This window comes from Puma concolor, chromosome A3, assembly GCF_028749965.1.
Source record: "Puma concolor isolate L17-30 chromosome A3, mPumCon1.1.hap2, whole genome shotgun sequence".
Taxonomy (NCBI): domain Eukaryota; kingdom Metazoa; phylum Chordata; class Mammalia; order Carnivora; family Felidae; genus Puma; species Puma concolor.
Window position 1 is genome coordinate 39,900,656 of NC_141669.1, and position 18,812 is coordinate 39,919,467.

General features: G+C 45.1%; 1 long non-coding RNA gene across 1 annotated transcript; it reads left to right on the forward strand.

Annotated features, from left to right (window-relative positions):
* Window positions 1-207: 207 nt before the first annotated feature.
* Window positions 208-18,213, forward strand: LOC147582395 (uncharacterized). The gene is made up of 2 exons (XR_015248707.1): window positions 208-381; window positions 17,804-18,213. It is a non-coding gene; the product is annotated as an uncharacterized LOC147582395 (long non-coding RNA).
* The last annotated feature ends 599 nt before the right edge of the window (window positions 18,214-18,812 follow it).

Here is an 18,812-nt window from a genome sequence, read left to right on the forward strand (position 1 = left end):
CTTAACATAAACTGGGAAGACTTCTTTTTTGGCTATGGCTACAGCTGTCTCTCTGGTTTCTCTTAATAGATTTCACATGCCCTTTGACACTGGTCTAGAGACTTAAAAAATAGCAATCAGAGAAACAAATCACCCCTCCAAATGCCTTTCTGCCATGGACAGCTTGCTGGGGGGCACGGATTTAACAGACCCTGTCACTGAGTTTGGGGAGCAGCGTGTCAGGATGAAGCCAGGGAGGCAGTGCCAGAACCACACATTGAGGCTGATGGTGGGAGTGCACCAGCGATCATTTTGTGCTGATATTCACGTCCTGGGCCCCATCCTCCTGAGAAACATGTCTTCAGCAAGCAAAGAGCTGTGACGTTCAATCCATAAACACAGGTATGTGAGAAACCTAAGTCCGTTCACTTCCTCTAGCTTACCTTAAATTCCGTCTCTGGCCTCGCGAAAGACTCTAACTGGAGTCGTGGCTGGGGTCCCCACCCATAAGTTGTGTCCAAGAGATGGCTGTGCAGGGTGACTATCTGGTCATCGGTCATCTGAGCCGGGGCTCTGCTATGCTCCTGCTCTGTGCCTGCTAAAGACACGGGCATCTTTTTGAGGCTGACAAGAAGACAAGGGTACCTATGCCTCCAAGACCTAAAGATCCACTCCCTTCCTGGCCATTTCTTCCCTTTCCTCTGCTTCCTTTCCCGCAGGCTTTTTGGGCTTAGGGATGATCCTTCCGTCATTTGAAATTTCTTCAAGGCCCCATGTTTATGCCTGTGAATTTCTCCTTCCTGTTAGAATCCATGGCAGACTTGTGGGATAATTCTGGTTCTACTCCAGAACAAGACAAGGAAGTGAGTGATTCAATATCTCTATACCTAAGTTTTCTCATTTGTAGAACAAGAATAGCAATGGTGTCTATCTGAAAGCATTGTTGCGAGAACAAACATGAAGTGCAAAGACAGTGCCTGGTTACACGTGCAGTAAGCACGTGGCCCATGAGCTAAGAGTGGCTTGTACATTTTTAAATGGTTGGAACAAATCAAAAGAAGGATAACCGTTTATGACATGTGAAAATTACATGAAATTCAAATTTCAGTGTCCCTAAGTAAAGTTTTACTGGAATATGGCCATGTGCATTTGCTTATGAACTATCTGCTGCTGCCATTGTACTACACTGGCAGAGTTGAGTCGTTGTGACAGAGGGGGGTGTGGGTCACAAAGCCTGAAGATGTACCAGCTGGCTTTTTTTTTTCAACGTTTTTTTTTTTGTTTTTTGTTTTTTTTGGGACAGAGAGAGACAGAGCATGAACGGGGGAGGGGCAGAGAGAGAGGGAGACACAGAATCGGAAACAGGCTCCAGGCTCCGAGCCATCAGCCCAGAGCCTGATGCGGGGCTCGAACTCACGGACCGCGAGATCGTGACCTGGCTGAAGTCGGACGCTTAACCGACTGCGCCACCCAGGCGCCCCACCAGCTGGCTTTTTATAGAAATTACTTGCTGACCTCTGCATAGACTGAGGCCAGAGAAGGACTATCTTGGGGCAGGTCGGATGAAGCTTACCTCATATCAGTGACAGGAGCTAGACCAAAAGGTCCTCCTTTCTGTGGGGTCTGGGTCGGAGAGGGTGATCGGGAGCACACATTCCATTCCAGTGTCAGACCATGAAACAAATTCTGAGAATGGAGGAGACAGAAACATAATACCTACCCGCACCCACCAATGCTGGGGGTCCAGGAATATTGGCTCAGCATGTTATCCAGTACCTGGTTTGAGGCACCAAAAAAAGATACGGGGCTAACTGTGCTGCCAAATCCATCTTTAGCTACATATTAAAGCAAGGTCAGAAATAAGCATTCAGGAGATTTGGTATTGTTTTCCTCAATACAACTGACTCTTTGAGTGGGATAATTCTTTGATGCATAGGACGATTCCTGCCCATTAAATGCCAGTAGCCTTCCCAGCCATGCTGATAAGCAAAACAAAAACAAAAACAAAAAAAGTATTAGAGAATTGGCTCCCTCTCATAATTCTCAGTGCCTGCTAAGAGTCGAGAATAAGAGAGGGATTGGGTCCTAGTGTCTCAACCTGCACCTTATGCTGGTGTCAGGATGACTGGATGCTTCCAGAGCCCAGGAAGAGCTTGAGCTGCTGGAATATGTACCCAGAAGGGAAAGCACTTCTCTGGCTCTGTGACTTGTTTAGACTTTGAATGCTTTGAACTCAGTGGAAGGGACACAGCATGTCCTCCATGGCCAGGTTTCATTCTCCTTGACTTACCTCTCCTGGCAAGAAATCACTGTCTTGCTTACAAGCAGGGACAAGAGCAATTGGGATCTCCCACCCAAAGCAAAACTTCCTCCTCAGGAGTGCAGGCTGGGTGGAAGATGGCAGCCCCCACCAGATAGCCACACTTACCTGCGACAAATAGCTGGGGGCCAGATGACAAATTCTGAGCTCTCTCAGGAAGGCAGCTCTCTACCCAGGAGCTGGAAAAGAGGGGTAGGAGCCAGTGTTCTTGGCTAAACCAGTCTGGAGTGGGGTTTCCACCTCCCTGACTTGGGAAGATGGAGGCAGGGAGCGCACCTAGGTTCAAATACTACTGACTCTTGCTATTCATACTGAATTCTAGTAGGTTTTCTTGCATAAACATTTCTTCAGTTGCTATCTGCCCTTGGGACCATTTCCAGAGGCTTTCCATGGTTTTGGGTTTTTTTAAAATAATTTTCACCACTTCAGTTGGAAGTGGGTCCACTCCAGAAGTCCCTCTTTCAGGTTCTCTTTTTTTGTATCTCAAGCCAGTAAGTGTTAATTGTGGGGGGCCCTTGGGTGGGGAGTGGGAAAGAGGCATAATATCGCAAGTGATATAACCTCCATTTGGCTGAAGGTAATTCTCTGGAGAGAGGGTCTGCCATGAGCTGTTAGTCGCTGACTCCACAGCAGCTAGGGGATGGATGTCCTGCTCAAACAAAGGGGATCTGGGGAGGCCACAGAGAATTCCACCATATAACTTGGGCCAGGCCTAGGGTGAGGTGACTGAAGCAACTAGGATGCAAAATTCAAAGAGGCACCCCCTCTCAGGGTCATCGTGCAAATGTAGACTCAACACCTGAGCATGGGAGCCTTCAGTCTTGTCCCCTGAGTGCCTCATCCTAGTGACCCTGACACCACTCATCCTGTGCTCCCCCTGGTAGACCTACCTGTGACTTTCATCCCAACAATGACTTCTTCTTGAAACACAAGCAATTCCTCACCTTCTGTGTGTCACTAAACACTGTAAATGTTGCGGCGCACAGGTCACTGTATCGTTTTATTTTTATGGTACCTTTTTTCCTCACATCTTGCTCACTTAACAGACCATTGCTCCACAAAGTCAGGAATAGAGTCTGTTATTTTCTGGCATCTGTAGCCCCAAGCCATACTAGGCACTCAATTAACATTGGGTAATGAAACAAAAGACTGAGTGAATAGATGGTGAGTGAATCTAACCAGTCACTCAACTCCTACTTCACAGTAAATCTATAAAATAGATGTTAGAGCCAGAGTCTCCCTTTGAAAGCATCTGATGCAGTATTTCTCAAACTTGAATACTATTTACAACTGCTTTAAACACAAAAAATATCTCATGAAACCCCTGACACTATTTTTGTGGACCCACAGATTCCTTGTTCCAGTTTGAGAAAAACACATAAAAAGTCTTACTCTATGAACACTTCAGTGATTTTTCACAGAAAATAGGAAGATTTGTCATTAGAAATGGTTTAGGAATTTTTTTTGAGATTGTCATCAAAAAGAAAGCAGCAAATTAAAGATTGCTCTTGGAACTCAGCTTCGCACACGTACCCCCAGATCTCACCCAAGCCCCTCATTTTAACTAAGCTTCATAGGGCAGGGGAACCAGGGTCTGCATTTTAGCTCTGATAATTTTTAGCTTTTTGGAGACGGGCAAGTCACTTGACCTATAAAAGCCTCCTTTTCTCCATCCATATAGTAGTAATAATGACATTGATATTATAAGGTTGTCATGGGCATTGAGTTAGAAAACCTAGGAAAGTGTTTTGGAATACACACTGGGCCATACACACTGTGTAGTTTGTTAGTGTGTAGAAAAATCTCACTCTTCCTCCTGTGTGTCTCCTTTGCTCTCCCACAACTACCATACTCACAGCACTTCTGACACTGGACGTGTGTAAAAGTTTGTCCCCTCCAAGCAGTACTCTGTGACACCAGCTGTGTCCTTTAATTTAACTCCATTCTGACACTATCTGCCTGGAGATAGTGTTGAGTCCCCCAGGTTGAGGGCTCAGTCCCACAAAACTGCCCTCACCCCACTTCAGATGCCAATCTCTAGTCCAAGTTCTCACCTGTGCTTCTCACCAATGGGCTATAAATCAGAGATTCCCATGACCCCCTTTTGGGGATCCATTAGTCTGTTAGAGCAGCTCACAGAACCGGGGAAATAGTTTACTTACTGTTTACCAGCTTATTATAAAAGGGTATGATAAAGGATACAGATGAACGTCCAGATGGGACAGATGCATAGGGCCAGGAAAGGAGTGCGGAGCTCCCATGCCCTCTCCAGGCACACTATTCTCCTGTCACCTCCATGTGTTCACCAATCTGGAAGCAACCTGAATGCTGTATTTTTGAGATTTTATGGAGGCTTAATCACATAGGCATGATCAATCATTACCTCCATTTCCAGCCCCTCTCTCTCTCTGGAAGATGGAGAATGGGGCTGAAAATTCCAAGCTTCTTTTTTTTTAATTTTTTAAAAATGTTTATTTTAGGGGCGCCTGGGTGGCTCAGTCGGTTGAGCGTCCGACTTCAGCTCAGGTCACGATCTCGCGGTCTGTGAGTTCGAGCCCCGCGTCGGGCTCTGGGCTGATGGCTCAGAGCCTGGAGCCTGCTTCTGATTCTGTGTCTCCCTCTCTCTGCCCCTCCCCCCTTCATGCTCTGTCTCTCTCTGTCTCAAAAACAAATAAACATTAAAAAAAAATTAAAAAAAAGTTTATTTTATTTTTGAGACAGAGAGAGACAGAACATGAGCAGGAGAGGGGCAGAGAAAGAGGGAGACACAGAATCTGAAGCAGGCTCCAGGCTCTGAGCTGTCAGCACAGAGCCTGAAGTGGGGCTCAAACCCACAAACCATGAGATCATAACAGGCTCAACCGAATGAGCCACCCAGGTGCCCCCAAAATTCCAAGCTTCTAACTGTGGCTTGGTCTTTCTGGTGACCCTAACAAGTCCCTAACAAGGAGTCCATCAAGAGTCATCGCATTAGAACAAAAGACATTCCTATCACCCAGGAATCCCAAGAAATTTTGGAGAAACCAGGGTCAAAGACCAAATATTGGAACAAATGATGCTCCTAGTGTTCTTATCACTTAGGCAATTAAAAGGGTTTTAGGAGCCCTGTGCCAGAAAGCAGGGGCAGAGACTAATATACATATTTTCTATTGTCTCAGAGTTAGTATTGCTCATCGGCCAAGCATGTCACAGAAAGCTTCTGACCTTTCTGTGAACGTTTTGCCAGACACTATGGAGGTGGGGGTAGGGTTTGCCACATGATCTGAACAGGATGGAGGACCTGCTGTCCCTGTGTCATGTTGCAGGCAGGTCGAGATGCTACTGCTTCTTCAGCCAGGAAGGAGGCTTCCTCAAGGTGATGTTCTCTTCTCTGCTTTGTTCACTGCCTTTTGAACACATACCTGGACTTCATGGGGGCAGCATGTGCCCATGTGGCTGGAGGGCCACAACACTTGCAAAGCACAGCATGCATTTACCTCCAGACCCCATTGTGAGCCTGGCCCCAGCTCATAGTGTAGCTTTCTTGGACAGGGATTCCAAACCTCAGTTGTCCCATAGACCAGAAAACTCTTTTCCAGGAGAACCGGACCCTTATGGGTAGGGAAAGAAGAGCCAGGCTATCCCAGACCCTCCTGCTCATGTTGGCTGCCCTTGACTAGTCTAACATCTTTTTTAGCAGCAAACTATAGCTGTCATTGTCTCCTACTCCTAATACCCCAGCCTCTGGGCCACAGTCACAGCTGCTGCAGGACTCTGAAAAAGTTGCAAACTAATTCAACCTTTAACCCCTCAGCAGGGAAATGCTGTTCTAAGTTAGGGGATCTCAAAAATTGCCTGTCAGCCACATGCTCAATTTGAAAGTCTCTCCAGGGTCTAGACTCGGGGGGAGGGGCGTTCTGTCTGATCTCAAGGTGAGTTGCACGGTGTGTTTTCCAAAAAGACCTCACTCACACTCAAATAACTCAACATCACCAATAATGGAGCCCATTGCCATGATGTGTGCTATAGATTGAATGTTGGTATGCACCTACCCCATCCCCAATTCATACATTTAAGCCTAATCCCCATTGTGATAGTATTTGGAAGTGAGGCTTTTGGGAGGCAATTAGGTCCTGAGAGTGAACCCTCATGAACGAGAGTAGTGCTCGTATAAGAAAAGGCCCCAGGGAGCTCCCTCTACCTTCCTGCAATGTAAGGTTATAAGGAGAATAAGGCCATCTATGAACCAGGAAGAAGTTCTCACCAGACACTGAATCCTCCCGTTACCTTGATCTTAGACTTCCTAGCCTCCAGGTTACTCTCCTTCCCACAACTCTTCTTTAATGCCTATGTCATGGTTTCTCCAGTTTCTGCTTCTTCTCTAACTCCCTCTTTGCTTCTTTCTCTAGCTTCAATTGCTTGCTCCACCCATGAAGGGAATGTCCTGCAGAGTTCCTTTGTCTTCTCTTCCATCTATACTTTTTCACTTGACAATCTCACATAATATTGGGAATTATAGGCATTTGTGGCCACAGAAAGAAAGAAGCCCTATGTACCATAGAGTAGGCAAGAAGGGCAATTTAAATCTTGTTCACCCTAAGCCAGGGCTTGATAAGTCCCTTTATAAAGGTTACTATAAAGTAAATGACAAACATTCATCTCATGGACATGAACTGAGTTGTAAAATCACAGTAATTTGCTGAAAATAACAGGATCAAATACTTTGTTTCTGAAACTTTGAATTAAGTTATTTGCTAATTTATATTAAAAGGCAAATACCTTGTTCTGAGTAAAAGACAATATATTGGTGACACCATGAAAATAGAATTTAAAAAATACTAATTATTTCACAAGCATGTATTGCCTCCATAGCAAAATTTAGTATGTATCTGTGTGGTTATATAATTATTTATATCATCTGCCCATAACAGCAACCTCCTTCATCTAGGAAACTATATCCTTGCACCCCAGCCATGAGTCTGCTTCTGGCCACTAATGAGGGTAGGTGGCACAAGTTGGGAATTGATTTCTAAGGCATTGTGATTGGGCCAGCAATGGGCACATGATCTGGACAGAGTTTTTCTGTGGGATTTTTCTCATTAGAACTTGGAAAACAGCCCTATTTCCTCTCTGGTTGCATTCTCCCAAGATGTAAAGCTGGGACTGCCCACAGTTACATCCCCTCAACCAATGAGCAGCCAGTCCAAGAGAACAAAGCCAACTTAATTATTATTATTATTATTTTGCTTAAAATATATGTAGTTTATTGTATGTCAGTTACACCCTTTTTTAATTAATGTGTTTTCAAGTTAGTTAACATACAGTGTAGTCTTGGCTTCAGGAGTGGAACCCAGTGATTCATCTCTTACATATGATACCCAGTGCTTATCCTGAAAAGTGCTGTCCTTAATGCCTGTCACCCATTTAAACCCCACCACCCCCCTTCCAGCAATGCTCAGTTTGTTCTCTGTATTTAAGAGTCTTTTACAGTTTGCCTTCCTCTCTGATGGTATCTTATTTTTTCCTTGCCTTCCCCTATGTTCATCTGAGTTTCCCAAATTCCACATATGAGTGAAATCACGTATCTGTCTTTCTCTGACTTATTTAGCTTAGCATAATTCTCTCCAGTTCCATCCATGTTGTTGAAAAAACAAATTTCATTTTTTTCATCACTGAGTAGTATTCCATTGTATATATATACCACATCTTCTTTATCCATTCATCAGTTGATGGACATTGGGCTTTTTCCACAATTTGACTATTGTTGATATCACAGCTATGAACATTGGGGTGCATGTGCCCCTTTGAATTAGTCTTTTTGTATTCTTTGGATAAATTCCTAGTAGTGTATTTCTGGGTCAATGAGTAGTTCTATTTTTAATTATTTGAGGAACCTCCATACTGTTTTCCAGAGTGGCTGCACCAGTTTGCATTCCCACCAACAGTGCAAAAGAGTTCCTCTTTTTCCACATCCTCGCCAACATCTGTTGTTTCTTGAGTTGTTCATTTTAGCCATTCTGACAGGTGTGAGGTGATATCTCATTGTGGTTTTGATTTGTATTTCCCTGATGATGAGTGACGTTGAACATCTTTTCATGTGTCTGTTTGCCATCTGGATATCTTCACAAAGCCAACTTTATGACTCAGTGGATCAGATAATACCTCAATTCATGATGGATAGTTTGGGTTGCCTAGTATCTCGTGTTTAAGACTCAGTCTCTACCAGGGTCTAAATTCAGCCTTGTTCTGAGAATTAGTGTCCTGGGAGCTTGTGGTTTCATGGAGGGTGGGGGTGGGGGTGGGGGTGTTTTGGACTCTCTTCTCTAAAGAGGCACAGGCTGTCCTGTGTACAAAAGAGGTTCTTGTACCAAAGGCTAATTGAAAATCTTCCCTAACATGGTTTTGTTGCCATATAAACCAGGATAATAATGACTAACATGGTTTTCACTTCTACTATCTCAGTTAAGCTTCACGACAATTTGGTGAAGTAGGTCTTATGATCTCCATTTAATCAGAGAGGAAAACTAAGACACTGTTCTAAAGTTAAATGCCTTGCTCTAGTTTACATGGCTCACAGGTGGTGACAGCTGGACTCAGACTCCCAACTGCAACACTGTCCCTCACCCACCCAAAATAGCTACCTAAAGGCATGTTTACATCACCAGCCTCTGGCATCTTCTCAATGCACAGAGCCAAATTAGATTTATCTGGCTTTGGCCAAGGGTAAGGGCATGGAGTGGGGTGGGTAAAAGCAGGATACCAATAGGTCTCAGTATGGGCTGATTTTGTTGAACTCCAAAGGATCACATTCACAAAGGTGATGACTACATTATAATATATATGGAAGTATATATGGATAAACTTACATCATGTCTAAAATTTGCTTTAAAATGGCCGGGTGGGGGTGAGGGGTGCACCTGACTGGCTCAGTTTGTAGAGCATGCAACTCTTGATCTTGGTCATGAATTCAAGTCCCATGTTGAGCGTGGAGCCTACTTTAAAAATTAAATTAAACACTTAGATCAAATCAAATCAAATCAAATTAAACAGCCAGAAAGTAAGAAATCAGTAACGTAATAAGATTGGCCATGTGTTGATAATTGTTGAAATTGAGTGATGAAAATATAACTTATTATACTATGTTCGCCACATAATAAAAAGTAAAAAGTGTGCTAAAGTTACCCAGATAGACATTCTGGGCCAAAACACACCTTAACAAGTTTAAAAAATAGAATCTATACAATGCTCTCAGATCACAATGGAATTGAATTAGAAATCAGTAACAGAAAGATAGCTGGAAAATCACAAAATACTTGGAGATTAAACAACACACTTTTAAATAACACATGGATCAACTGATGGGCATTGAAGAGGGCACTTGCTGGGATGAACACTGGGTATTGTGTGTAAGCGATGAATCATGGGAATCTACTCCTGAAGTCAAGAGCACACTGTATACACTGTATGTTAGCTAACTTGACAATAAGTTACATTTAAAAAAAATAAAGAAAAAATAACACATAGGTCAAAAAAGGACTCTCAAGATACATTAAAACTAATTTGAACTAATTGAAATAATAAGCTGGACTTCATCAAAATTGAAAATGTTCTGTTCTTATGTTCTGTGAAAGACAATGTCAAGGGATGAGAAGACAGCCAGACTGAAGAAAATATTTGCAAAAGATATTTCAGGTAAATAAATATACAAAGAACTCTTAAAAATTCAACATTAAGAAAATGAACCCAATTAAAAAATGGGCCAAAGACCTGAATAGACACATCATCAATGAAATATAGATGACAAATAAGCATATGAAAGGTTCAACATCATGTCATGACAGAATTGCAAATTAAAACAACAATGAGAGGGGCGCCTGGGTGGCGCAGTCGGTTAAGCGTCCGACTTCAGCCAGGTCACGATCTCGCGGTCCGTGAGTTCGAGCCCCGCGTCAGGCTCTGGGCTGATGGCTCAGAGCCTGGAGCCTGTTTCCGATTCTGTGTCTCCCTCTCTCTCTGCCCCTCCCCCATTCATGCTCTGTCTCTCTCTGTCCCAAAAAAAATAAATAAAAGTTGAAAAAAAAAATAAAACAACAATGAGATACCACTATGCACCTATCAGAATGAACAAAATCCAGAACACTGACAATGCCAAATGTTGACAAGGATGTGGAGTAGCCAGAACTCTCATTCATTGCTGGTGGGAATGCAAACTGGTACAGCCACTTTGGAAGACAGTTTGGAAGCTTCTTACAAAACTAAACCTACTCTTACCATACAATCCAGCAATAGCACCCCTAGGTTTCTACCCAAAGGAACTGAAAACTTACATTCACACAAAACCCTGCATGTAGATGTGTATAACAGCTTTATACACAGTTGCCAAAACCTGGAAGCAACCGAGATGTCTTTCAGTGGTAAACGGATAAATAAAGTGTGGTTCATTCAGACAATGAAATTATTTAGCACTAAAATAGATGAGCTATCAAACCGTGAAAAGATATGGAAGAACCTTAAATGCAGATTACTAAGTGAAGGAAGCCAGTCTGAGAAGGCTGCATTCTGTACAGTTCCAAGTATATGATGTTCCAGGAAAGGCCAAATTAGGGGAAGAGTAAAAAGATCAGGGGTTGCAATGCGATGCAGGGGAGCAGTGTGAGAGAGATGAACAGGCAGAGGACAGAGGACTTTTAGGGCAATGAGGCTATTCTGTATGATACTACAACAGTGGATACATGTCACTATACATTTGTCAAAACCTATAGAATGGACAACATCAAGGGTGAATCCTGATATAAGCTATGGACTTTGGGTGATAATAATGAGTCAATATAGTTTCTTTAATTGCTACAAATGTACCATTCTGGTGCAGGATACGGAGAGTAGGGGGTGCTGTGGGTGTGTGGGGATGGGTTTATATGGAAACCTTGTGTGTGTGTGTGTGTGTGTGTGTGTGTGTGTGTGTGTGTGTTTACACATACATTAGCTTATGCAAGTGATAATCCACTTTTAAGAGGGCTGAGGTAGGAAAGAGGAAGCTACATAATCAAACAAATGTAATGGTGTGTATAAGTCTCAGTTGGCTAAATTTCTTTTCTTTTTTTTTTAAAGGCCTAGGTTTTTTCTTTTAATGTTTATTTTATTTATTTGTTTGTTTGTTTATTATTTCGAGAGAGAGAGAGAGAAAGAGTGAGCTGGGAAGGGGCAGAAAGAGTTGGAGAGAATCCCAAGCAGGCTCTGCACTGTCAGCACAGAGCCCTGAGGCAGGGCTTGAGCTCACAAACCATGAGATTATGACCTGAGCTGAAATCAAGAGTCAGATGCTCGGCCAGCTGAGCCACCCAGGTGCCCCTAAATTTATTCTCTTTAAGTCAATTTAATTCTGGCTCCAAGACCTAGTCCTTTCTACAAGATCCCTTGGGGCACTGTTGAGCTCCCCGCACAGGGGTGTTCTGGCACTCCAGGATGCTGGTACGGAGCCCTGAGAATCAGAGAAGGGTCCTTACTCTCCAGTTTAGAACAGTTGCCACTATCCTCATTGTTCAGGCCTGCAGTGTTTCCAGATATGGTACCTTTTGGTTTGAAGGTCACTTGTGGGATCTTTTCTGAGGTTGGGAATGCCCTACTGGAGTCTCAGCCTCCCTCTTTCCCATACTCAGTCATCCTCCTGAGGCCTGGCTACCACCTCATGGAACGTGGAGCAGAGTGAGAGTGACCAAAGCTCAAGGCTCCCAGACCTCTTCCTTCCTGTTCAGTTTGGGGGGTTGGGGAGGGGTCCCCTGCCTGATTCCCAGAGGCCCTGCCCCTCGTGCATCCTCATCATAGTCCCTTGGTGACCTCTGCTGTGACAGCAAATAGGCCTCTCTTAAGACTGTCTCTGCCTCAAGAACAGCCAAGTCCGGCAGGACCCCTCAGCTTGGCCGCCTGGGCAAACCAGGAAGGGACAAGATGGAAAGGGGTGTGGTCGAAGGGGAAGAAGGAAACAATTGCTTCCACTTTTGCAGTAGACAACAGGCCAGAGGAGAGCCAGGTTGGTCCTGCGGGTGCTGCTGAGTTCCTTTAGCCCCTCCTCCCGCTGCTCTCTGGATCTCGCTGTGTCAATTCTGGCAAGGCCCTCACCTCACAGGCCTGCCTCCCAAAGATGGCACTTGTGTCTGGTCCTTCCCCCTGCCCCGGGGCCTCTGTTCTTCTTCCTTTGCCTTAAGGTGTAATTGTGACTCATCTGCTGTCTCCACCGCTAGATCGCACACTCCTATGGGCATCTCAGGGAGCCAGGGAGCCAAGTCTCGTAGCCTGCATGTAGAGGATGATGTAACAGTGTGTGGGGAGGGCATCCTGCCTCTTTTTGCCCAGCTCTGCCACGAGAGAGCGGAGGGGGGGAGCAAACCCAATCTTCTCTTCTCAAATTTCCTCACCTTGCAGCTGCCCAGGAGGCCCTGGGCGCCAAGAGCAGAGATGAGTGGTCCCCCTGCCACTGCTGCCCTGCCAGCCTCTCCCCACTAGACCCACTCTGTGAAATTCCCTATCCCCACCCCTCCCCCACACACCAAGAGCAGCAGGAGCCATGGGCTGCAGAGAAAGAGGTGTCCTCAGGCTACTGAAACTCCAGCCTCCCAGAGCTTTCTGCGGCCATACCTACCTGCAGATGCACTTCTGCAGATGGCCTACCTGGGGTTGCCAGCCAAATGTGGCCCCATCAGCGCTCAGGGAGTGATGATACCTGAGACCTTACCTGCTCTTCTGCAGAATTCCTGCACCTGGTATTCCTGAAGGCCTCCTGAGCATGTGGCTCCAGGCCCGCAGCCAAGGAGACATAGACAGAGAGAGGTATGTGCTCTGCCCTCAGGGAGACTTCACTCAGATTCTGGGGGCCAGGCCTGATGGGAAACAGTTACAGACACATTAACTGCATGGGTTGTTAATTCCTGGGTCAGTGGGACCAGCCTGATCTGCTCCTTCCATCCCACCCGACGCACCCTTATAGCTTCCAACAGGATGCTCCAGGGCAGTTCTCCCACCATGAGTCCCCAGATTCACCTGCTCCTTTATCTCTTTGCTCTTTCGCTTGTCCCCAGTGATTACGCGCGTGTTTGAAATCAATGCAGTGTTTCTCACGCTTGCACCACTGCAGTGATTTTTCCCATACGTGCCTTCCTATGATGTGCTAATTTTTCCTGACCACGTCTGGCTTTTATTTCTTGTTACCTATCACAAACAGAGGAGCTGTACAAATAAATACATAGGTATCCAGCAGCCAAAGTCACCAAGGGTAGAGAAGAGAAAGTTGAGATGGCACAGAGGTGGTATTTTAGGCCGGGCAGGCAGCTCTGAAAGTGGCAATAGTCTATAGTCCATTGTCGAGAACTCAGTCACAAGGCGCCAACCCAAGGGCAAATGGCCTGGGACGTGTAGTGTCGTTGCAGAAGCAACTGTATTGATGGCCACTTAGCCTGACTCTGCCTTCCTCACGAGAAAAACACTAGAGTAGGTGTCAGAGTCCCAGGTTAGAGTCATTCTTTCAATCTCTTACTCCGAACCTCGATCCCCTCCTTTGAAGGATGGGAGAAATAATACCAGCCTTGCCCATCTCATTGGGTATTTTCAGGGACAAGTAGCATCGGGATGTTGTTCGTGAAAATTCTTGCTCAACTGAACTCTAAAGGGCTAAGCCAAAGTTCGCTGCTACTTCTGCAAAGCATTTGGGGGAATCCGAGCATTCGAAGTTCTCAGCTGCATCTACCCAGATATCCCCATCATGAGTCTCAGAATCCGATACTGCCCTGGCAGGCCCCTCACTGTGGGAGGCCATACAGAAGGCCATGGGGGCTGAGAATCCAGTATCCTCTGATGCTCCGTGATTACAATTAAGTCCACAGCTGGAGTCTGGTCTCCTGTTCTGTCTGCCCTCTGGCTGCAGGAGATTAGAGTCTCCTTAAATACTGCCAAGGAGGCACCCTGGCTTTCACATTTCACCTTGAGTTGGTGAGTGACCCCCTGTGCTGGCCAATTTCTCTCTTCAATAACTTCAATGCTCTCGGCAACAGTCATCCAATTCCATAGTCCTTCCAGTCACCCTCTCCCTCCAGTGCTGGGTTCGTTGGATCTGCTGGTGTATTCCCTTCTACTGGCATTGCATCCCAGATCACCACTGGTGAAAATTTTAACAGTTGCGTGGCTACAGCATGCCAGGGACTATCTGTATTCCACCAACCACTAGTACTGAGGTCCTCGCTGCCAGCTAGCCAACAAACGATTCACTTCCCAGATTCCTTTTTATTTTTTTTAAATGTTTATTTTTGAGAGAAAGAGCGTGCACAAACGCATGAGCAGGGGAGGGGGAGAGAGAGAGAGGGAGACACAGAATTCAAAGCAGGCTCCAGGCTCTGAGTTGTCAGTGCAGGGCCCGATGTAGGGCTTGAACCCTCAAACTGAGAGATCATGACCTGAGCTGAAGTCGGATGCTTAACCAATGGAGCCATCCAGGCACCCACCCCTGCCAGATTCCTTTTTAGAGTTAGCTTCCTAGGACCACCCCCAGCACCAATTACCCTAGAATAAATTCCCATTCTGACAGGGAGAGCTGCAACTGTCTACCCACACAAAGGGTTTTTTGGAAAGTATTTGTGGGAAGTGCAACTGTAAAGGAATGGGGAAGGTAGGACAGACAGACAAAGAAGCCAGCCTGTAATGTGGTTGCATCTGAGGCCTTAGCACATCCTAGGAGGAGTTCTGGAGCTGGAATGATCCTTCAGAATTATTCCAAATTGAAGCAAGGGAGTCTGACCTTTGGATTCCTGCATCAGCCGGTCTCTAGCTACGGTCTGCTCCTGCACAGAGGGCAGTTTCCCACAGCCAGGGAAATTCCCATTGCAGAATGACCAGCCACCAGTATCCCCAGCATTTGGGAGGGAGGTGCATCCCGTAGAGAGGAAATATGGGGAAGCACCACAGTATCCACTAAAGCGAGGCTCTTGGCCCGGTCTTCATACGGCTGTAGCCATAGAGCTCACACCACTTTCTACAGCGACATTCCCTTCTTATGACCAAAAGACCATGCAGGTTAGCATTTCTCTCTTTTTATTTAACTTCTGTACTCTCTGGAGGAGAGGGGCTCAGGAAGATGTGGCTGGCTGTTCCCCCATACCCCTTTGAACCATGGGAAGTTAGGTGAGGTTGTCCCAGGACCTCCATGTCCCTGGCATCCCAATGCCCCATTTTTACTCTATGGCTCCCACTGCATGAGAGCATGAGAAATTCCTGTGAGGTACCAGAGTTTTGGAGGGAAAGGTAGAACAGAGCTCCTCTGCTCTCAGATCTCCCCTGGACAGTTAGACTATTATTTTCCACTCATTTGGATCTAACCTTGGTGGGAAATGATACCCTCTCCTCTGAGACTCCCACCAGTCTCAGTTCTCTTGCTTCTCTCCCGGTGCCTCTGTTCCATAGGCCAAAGGGAATCTCCATCTCCCCTTGAGTGTGTGCAGGGGTGGGGGGCATATTGGTTAATAGTTTAAAACACCTCTCTCCATGGCTTTCCCATTATTTCCTAAGTGGTATCGGTCATTAAATTGCTGGACTTTCTTCAGACTCACAAGAAGAGGAAGGCGCTGGCCACACAGTGATTTATTGAAGCGTCCTATGAAAATGCAATTCCTTTTATTATACAGGAAGCTATGCAAATGGATATTGATTAATATACCTTTTTATTTGAAATGAACATTAGATTTTATTGTTATGTAGCATGCATTTCTTCACCATAACTGAGTTCTATTTAAAAAACAATTACAACAGCACTCAGGATTCTGGAATGTGGATCTGGCAAGTGAAAATCTAAGAAAAAGTCATTTCATCTTATTCCAGTGATTGCTTCAGAGGAAACAGAGACAAGTGAACTGGTACATAACCAGGACAGAAAGAGGGGTTTGGGGGGAGGACAGAAGGGGGTTCTACAGTCTGTAAACAAACTGTGGGATGCCCTGCTGCCTGCTGTCAGAGGCAGAGTTTACTAAGGCCATGTTATCACACTGCTGCATGTTTTTGTTCTCTCTCTCCTCTTGCACAAAGAGAGGAAATATTCAAGAGAGAGACAAAGAGGAAATGAGAAAGGCAGTAGTGGACCCCTAGCTGCATCCCCACTGGAGCTGTATATAGGCAGTTAAATGTCTGTGCTCCTGGAGAGGAATCAGATCTTGAAGTTAAGCTCCCAGAAGGAATTGTGAAGCTTCCCTCCAGCTACTGAAAGCTGGAGAGATGTATATTCCTCAAAATTTATCATACATTTTATTTTTATGCTTTCTTTTTTTTAAGCTTATTTATTTATTTTGAGAGAGAGAGAGAGAGAGAGAGAGAGCTGATGAGGGGCAGAGAGGGAGGGAGGGAGAGAATCCCAAGCAGGCTCCACATTGTCAGCACAGAGTCAGACTCGGGGCTTGAACTGACAAACCATGAGATGATGACCTGAGCTGAAATCAAGAGTCGGACGCTTAACCAATTGAGCTACCCAGGTGCCTCCATATATTTTATTTTAATTATAAAAGTGACACATGTTCAGTCTAGGAAACATGGAAAGTATAGATAAATATGAAGAAGAAAAGAAAAATTAATAACTATTCAGAGATAAACACTACTATAATTTCCTTCTGTTTCATTACATATACACACACACTCTTTTTATCTTAACATAATTGAGAATATTCTATAGATACATTATTTTGGTCTTTTCCCCTTTGTACATTATATCCTGAGAATTTTACAATTCCTTGTTTTGTTTTGTTTTGACTTTAGAGAGAGAGAGAGAGAACACGTTCATGAGTGGGGAGGGGCAGAAGGAGAGAGAGAGAATCCCAAGCAGGTTCCACACTCAGCACAGAGCCCAACACAGGGCTAGATCCCACAACCTTGGGACCATGACCTAAGCCAAAATCAAGAGTCAGAGGCTGAACTGACTGAGCCAACCAGGCACCCTGTTAATTGCTTTAAAATAGCATTTTTCATGACCATATGATATTCCATCTTGTAAAGTCACCATAATTTATTTAACCATCCTCTTGTCGGACTTTTAAGCACTTTTTTCTCCTGTTATAAACAGCACAGCAGTGATCATTTGTTTGCATCCACTTATCATGGGTCTTTAGGAGTAGAAATCCTACCTCAAAGAGCAGGACTTTCTAAACAGTTTTTGATGCACACGTGGCCAGCGGCCCATCAGGCAAGTCTCCATCCGCCATAACTCCAACTGTAGACAGTTTAGATTGTTTCCTACATGTAATGTGAGCCCCATTCAAATCAAAGGATGCCATTTTTCAGTATCTTGAATATTCTGAAATAGTTCTAGAGTGTGCTGGTTATCAATTTCTTGCTTTTCAGCTCCAGATTCACCCTTTTTGACTGCTCTGTGAAAATGGGGGTGAGACTTTGAAACATTTTTCCCTTCCCAACTGGCATTAAAGCTTGATCAGTAGAGGGCTCTAGAGAGACATCGCAGAAGGAAAGAATTTTGCTTCTGGGTCCCGTGTTCTTGTTCGACAGGTTCCCGCAGCAGAACAGCCTCTCCAGCCCCAGGCTCTTGCAGCACCCGGAGCCTGGCACCTTCTGCTGGCCCCACACCGCTGGCAGTTTTGTAGCAGAGCACCTCCAGTGACACCTCCCCATGTGCAGGTTCAAGATCTGCTTCCTTCAAGATCAGCTTGAAGATCTGATTCCTCTCCAGGAGCTTTCCCCAGCATACTAGGGGGTTGATTCCTGGCAAGTTCTGCTGCTACAGCATCTCAGCAACCCTGCCATCCTGTGCACCAGGCAGCCCTAGGGCCAGCAGCTGCTCCCTGTATCCACTGTTTCCACATTCTTTAGAGTTCTTTTGCTTCCCTCCAGCCAACCCCTTGTTACTCCAATCCACTATTGCAGTTAATAATTCGTTATATTAAACCTCCCCTGTTCAACTTGCTGTGTGGTTTCTCTTTTCTGATTGGACCTTGACTGATCCAGGGGCGAGACTGTCCTCATCTCTCTCATGGGTGATGCAGCCTAATCCCTCAAGCCAACTCGGATCTCAGCTCTGCCAGCCCCAAATAGCCTATGTTGCAGTATTAAGTAATTGAAACTCTGACTTAAATTTCCTTTGGAGCTTTCAGGTTGAAAGCCTTATTGACATTGAATTCAGTGTAGCCACTACTGAACTATTGCTTATCTTTTCTGATGGCGTCTATGCAGCAGCCACCAGTTCAGTCAATTACTTCTCCATTTCTTCTCTCCTTCTGTCTGTTGATGTCTCTCCATTCCCCTCTCTCCATTTCAGGCATCTAATCCTCTTTGCACAACGATGCATTCTGGCTGTCACCAAGTAATTATCTCTGCATATTGCTTCTCTACACAAAACCAGTGGCATCTGGGTTAACAGTCCCCAGCCATGACCCTGCGTGATTACTAACCTTGTAAACTAATGAAGATCATTTATTTTCCCTTTCCTGTTCGAATGCAGAGCTACCAGCAAATGAGCCTCCCTGACTTGTTGGGTATACAAGAGACACCAAGGATAATA